Source organism: Erythrolamprus reginae, chromosome Z (genome assembly GCF_031021105.1).
Source record: "Erythrolamprus reginae isolate rEryReg1 chromosome Z, rEryReg1.hap1, whole genome shotgun sequence".
NCBI classification, from domain to species: Eukaryota; Metazoa; Chordata; class Lepidosauria; order Squamata; family Dipsadidae; genus Erythrolamprus; species Erythrolamprus reginae.
Genome location: NC_091963.1, coordinates 42,331,010 through 42,337,009, shown reverse-complemented (window position 1 = coordinate 42,337,009; position 6,000 = coordinate 42,331,010). Strand labels below are relative to the sequence as shown.

The 6,000-nt window shown below is 36.6% G+C and overlaps 1 protein-coding gene across 4 annotated transcripts in view; it reads left to right on the top strand.

Annotated features, from left to right (window-relative positions):
• The first annotated feature begins 1,690 nt into the window (after nt 1–1,690).
• The window catches only part of MACC1 (MET transcriptional regulator MACC1), a 53,202-nt gene continuing 48,892 nt past the window's right edge, over nt 1,691–6,000 (top strand). Inside the window, exon 1 of one of the 4 annotated variants that reach the window (XM_070767385.1) lies at nt 1,691–1,743. The gene's annotated coding sequence lies outside the window, so the exon portion shown is untranslated. Of the gene's footprint in view, nt 1,863–2,563; nt 2,589–6,000 lie in introns of those variants that run through there. The other 3 variants (XM_070767386.1, XM_070767383.1, XM_070767384.1) reach the window with 3 other exon arrangements.

The following is a 6,000-nucleotide window of genomic DNA, read 5'->3' as shown; positions in this document are numbered from 1 at the left end:
CACTTCAAAATAAAGACTATTTTAGTTGTAACTTTGCTAGCATATAATGAACATGTAGATTTGAGAGTTAGGAAAGCAATGGGCACAAGTTATAGGAATCATGACATCAAAGCACAAATGCAATACCATACTATATATAATTTCATTACTGCAGAAATTACATAGTTATATCGTTTGTGTGATGTCAAAAGGCCCCTGATGTCTTGAACTAGATACCTCTGTATAAATAGTTTCAGAAAAACAAATCACTTCATATAAAATCATGAGTGAAATCTGATCCACAATCGGACTTGATAATTTGTCATATAGCTAAATCCATGTGACTACCTATGAGCCAAAACTATTTGTGAATTTTCAACAGTGTTTTGATTGGAAGACTGGTGTGTTTCCCCACCAGTTTTTAAAGTTAAAAGAAGTGTGGGACAATATAGCAAAGCTTAACACACCTGCATACCCTAATTCAGAATAAACAACTTAGCAACAAACCAGAACAGTGACTGTGGAAAAGTTATTTTCAAAATGTTTGTAATTTTGGTCCATTAAATAAAGGTTCAGAAGTTAGATACCCACTCTCTATACTTCCAAAGAATAGAAGCTGATTTTTTTTTTTTTGCCAAGGGAGATTAAGATTCTAATTGCATTTATGTATTTGTCAACTCCTTTGATATCATAAGTCTTTATAGAGATCACTAGGTCGCACAGAAATATGTCCATGTTAATGCACTAAAATTACTACATCAGTTAGATGTAGGAGCCACACTAGAAATCAGCAAAGACGGAGTTATGATCTCTTTTGTCATGAAGCTGGCTGGGTAACTTAGACCACACTCTTTCTTTCCTAGAAGCTGTGGGGCAAATGCAAAGCAAAACAAAATACTATGTATTCTATTTTGAATTATGGAAAGTCAAAGGCAGGATATAAAATACAAGATGCCATTCTTTATTATATGTCTGATTGCATTAATATACTGATCCAAGGAATAACTTTATAATGGTGTACATATGGATTATTATACAACAGGGCCTACAAAAATAAATGTGTGTACAGTCTCTGCTCTTCCTAGAAATATGCTGATATAGTCTAGAGCTACCTGGGGAAAATCCTGGTAAACTGCAATTTATTTAAAAGTAATAAGGGGATGATGCAAACACAACAATATTTCTGCAATCTGCATTAATCTCAGTGAGATTGACAAGGACTTTTCTCCCTTTTTAATATTATCTTCTACAGCTGTTGGTCTACCCCTTGTGCCTGCTTTCTGGCAGTTCAAAGTTTTTCCAATAATTTGAAAAATAATATTTTATATTTCTATATTTCATACCTTTTTGAAACCTAGTTTCTGTAGTGGCAGATGTTAATTTCCCCCTTTCCTGGCTTTTTTAAATTCTACAGATTTTAAGGTTTAGAAAAATGAGAGGTGATAGGCTAGAGCTAGCATACATGCATAGTTAAATACTCATTGAGATAAAGCCTAGCTAAACTAAACAAAGTCCACAAAAAACAAAATGTAAACTGAACTATTCTCTCCCCATCTCTCTTTCCGGCTCAAGGTGAAACTCTAGTAATCAAACCAGTTCTCCTGGTTTCATTTGGAAACTCAGGTGAAGAGAATGGGTTTATGGGTAGTGTAGTTCAAGCTCTCCGAAACGCCTGGCTAATTGGGTGTTCGGAAACGGGAGTTGGACTCTGTTTTCCAGAAGGCGCTGCCGCCACTAGACGAGGTGTTGCTTCTAATTAGGAAGGTAATCAATTCTACATTTAGGAAGCTCGCGCGGGATTATCAAGAATCCTGAATCACTCGCAAGTTTCTGAAGTGATGCTTCAGGATAATTAACTTCTGCAGATTTGGGGGAAGAGAAAGGTATGATTTTGTTTAAATTGCACGTTTCAAATGTTAAATGAGAAACAGCTAAGACGGAGAGGAGTGTGGTATACTGTACTTCTGTTACTGGATGAGTGCCCAAGCCTGAGCTTGGCTTTGGGGGAAAGTTAGCTCACAGCTCCGGTCTTTCCTCGAGCATGTGTACAACCATAAAATAAGATAAAACAAAATAAAATAAATATCCCAGTTTCTACTGTAGAGATTACTGTGTTAATCAAGCTTTGTTCTAGGTTTCTTCTCTAAGAGTTTGTGAAGTTATCAACATTTAACTACGATAGTTTGTGGGTGCTTACAAATTTGAAATTCTTATAGAGGCGAGCGTGGGAGTCGTTTTCCCTTTGTTTCATAGAGTTCATTTTAAATACTATCCAGAATGGCATAGTTCATGACACGTTTAGTAGCTTATTTTCTCGTTCCAAGTAGAGCTATATTTTTGTTGATCGTGCAGTGGATGCCGATTTATAGCATAAAGAACACCATTTTTCTTCTGCTTTGCAAGGATAAATAATAGCCACGAACTATTTTCTTCATAGTCACATAAATCCTAGGTGCTATCTTGCCTCGAAATTCACAGGCGGGAGGTGGCGGGGGCTAAACTAGTTAGCAACTCTCGGCCAAACTCTCTGGTTGTGTGAGAATCACATGGGCAAGGGCGGGGAGTGGGGGATAACAACATCCGCCATTCAGAGTTTTTGGGAAGCAAAAGTGAGTTACAAATATAAAAAAGGGCGTTTTCAGCTAGTGGGCTTCTATTTCTGTTGCAGTTTTATTTTCTTGTACGTTTGTTTCGTAAATCAGATTTTGAATGGTTATGGACTGTGGTAGTATTTACTTATCCATGGCTTACAGGTTTATGGCTTTTTTCCCCAAGACTATAATATTTTGTTTATGAGTTTGCTCGGCAGCCCAGGGCAAATAACGTGTTAAATGGGTAGTCATGTGGTTCCCACTTGAAAGAAAAGTAATATTCAACTGTATCCTTCAGTTATGCAAATAAGTAAGTAAGTCATAATAATTCATTGTAGCCTATTATATTCTGTGGAGGAAATAGGTAAAGTAAATATTTTAATCTAAACAATACTATGTAAGCTAGGCCTTTCAAATGAATTAAGTTGAAACATATTAATAAAATAAATAAAACTGTGTTGCTAAATGTGTGTGTGTATTCCTCAGTGCTGGAAGTTTTCAGGGGTCCCCAAACTTGGCAACTTTAAGACTTGTGGACTTCAATTCCCAGAATTCTCCAGCCAGTTCTGCTGCATGAAGAATTCTAGGAGTTGAAATCCACAATCTTAAAGTTGCCAAGTTTGAAGACATCTGCTTTAGATAATGGCCAGAAAAATAGCTGTGTAGCAGAAACAGCTAGCATTTTGGTTTCTTAAAGATTCGTATTAATAAATAATAATCATGTGGATGTACTTCATAAAAAAAAAGATACATTTTCCTGTAAGATTCTACTCTTTTCTATATAAAATAATATATAATTTGATAAACAAAATAGTGTTTGCAAAACTTCTAGAAATGTTCTAAGAACCCAGAATTTTTTTGGAGTGAGTAGCCATATTAAATTGATCAATAGTAGCAATATTCCTGTAATATTTTTCTTGTCAATGGATATTCAATTTAATTGGGAAAAAATATAAATCTTCCAAAGAAGAAGATAATCTTGGTGAATCTTTATAGAGCATTCTTCTACTTTGTGGGTATAAATTTTTTATTGTTTTTCACACCTTACAGAGATTCCAATTTACCTCAAATTAAAATATAATACAATATAATTTCAAATGCCAATTTCTTAGTTAAATTAATCATTTTTTTCTAATTATTTATCCAATTATTTCTGGTATATATCGTTCATCCTGTGCTACCTCCTTTCCAAATGCTATCATCCGGATTTTAGATAATGTTCTTTGCTTTCATTTATATTTTATTTATATTATATACTTCCGTTGCCAGCGAAGCGTCCGTTTTTGCAATGCTGGGATTTCCCTGCAGGATCGCAAAAATGAGGAAGTCCTGAGGTGGGGTTTCCCATGGAGGTGAGCCTCAGGGGAATCCCAGCAGCGCAAAAATGGGTGCTTTGGCTGGCAAAAGGGGTGAATTTTGGGCTTGCACGCATTGATCGCTTTTCCATTGATTCGTATGGGAAACATTGTTTCGTCTTATGAACTTTTCACCTTAGGAACCTCATCCTGGAACCAATTAACTTCGTAAGACAAGGTATCACTGTATATGCATTTGGGCATGCCCATATAATTTTCTTGGGTGCATCATGAAGTGATTTATAATTGATTTAAAGTTCCAGGAATTTTGGAAGGGACCCATCTAGGTTATAATCAGATCCAACATTACTTACCATATTTTTAGTGTATAAGACGCACTGGTGTATAAGACACACCTAGATTTTAGAGGAGGAAAACAGGAAAAAAAGTATTCTGAGCCAAATGGTGTAGTATTATATTGTTTAATAAAATTCCAGTGGAACAGAATACTTTTTACAACCATGTATGCTTTTAAAAACCATGTACACTTTTTACAAACTTCAAATTTGAGAACTTCAACACTTGTGGACTTTAACTCCCAGAATTCCTCCACCAGTCATGCTAACTCAGAAATGGGAGTTGAAGTCTACAAGCCTTAAAGTTGCCAGGTTTGAAGACCCTTGCACTCCTAACTCCAAACTCAGGGGTCTTCAAACTTGACAGTTTTAAGACTAGTGGACTTCAACTCCCAGAATTCCTCCACCAGTCATGCTACCTATTCAGTTTTATAGAAATGGCTAGTATATACCTGTGACGGTGAATCTTTGGCACACATGCCACAAGTGGTATGCATCACCCTGTCTGTGGATGTGCGAGCCCTCGCCCTAGTTCAGCTCCAATGTGTGTGGCCTCCCACCAGCTGCTGGTTGTCAGGTCTCTGCCACCTATGCACGGGGGACAGGGTGGATGCAGGGGGATGTGTGTGCAATCATAGGGTCAGGGTGTTTGGGGGGTTGGAGTGCGAGGCGGTGGGAGGCATGCATGGGATCTGCACACACATTGCATTTTGGGAGAGGGGTGCGCATTTGCACATGCACACTTCGGGTAATCTCATAAAAACAGTATATATAAAAAACAAGCACACAATCAATCAACAAATAACATGTGCAAGGGGGAGGTGTTTTAGTTCCCCCATGCCTGACGGCAGAGGTGGGTCTTAAGGAGTTTACGAAAGGCAGGGAGGGTGGGGGCAATCCTAATCCCAGGGTAATGGACGGACAGATAGAATTGTCCTTGGGAGGCAAAACCCACAGCCACTCCGTCTTGTCTGGGTTGAGTTTGAGTTTTTTGCTTTTCTTTCTTCCCCTTTTATGCTTCATTTTCTCTTCTTCCCCTTTTTCGCATCTTATTTTCTAATTATTTTCATTTCCTTTTCACTTTATACCCTAATAAATTAATTTAAAGCGATATTTTACGTTGAGGAAAAATTATCGATAATCTAATACCATAGTACTACTTTACAGTTCAGCCACCTAGGATCTCGTAACAGAAGTGTCAGTATGCTTCTAATATATTTTACATTTGATATTTTACATTTTAATTGGCATTATAAGCTTTCTTAGAAAACAAAAATCATTGGTAATTGCAACTTTTTGTTTTGTTGGGAAATGTGCTGAGATATGTGGGAAATAGTTAGAAGCAATCAAGATGGTAGAAAGCTCAGAAAGCTTATGAGAAGTGACAGAGCATGCTGCGGAGTCCTCAGAGATGGACGTCATATAAATCCAATAAATAAATAAATAATAATAGTGCCAATCTTTGATGAATTAGTAATGTCTTCTTAGTAGACCTTTTATAAAAATATTCATAATATGCCTCAAAATTGCAGCTGTCCAATAAAGGATTAAAAAGAAAAGAGAGACTGCACTACTAAAAGGTTTACACCAATAGTCATCAGTTTTTGTTTTTGTTTTTGAAAATATACGTGGGCAAGAGACTCCTGTATTTTAAACCTTCATTTAATATACAGTTTCTAATTTATGTCTAGCACATGCCTGTTTAAGCAAAGCATTTATCAGCATTCGGTTGGAAAATACAGTGGTATCTCTACCTATGAATGTCTCTACTTAAGAACT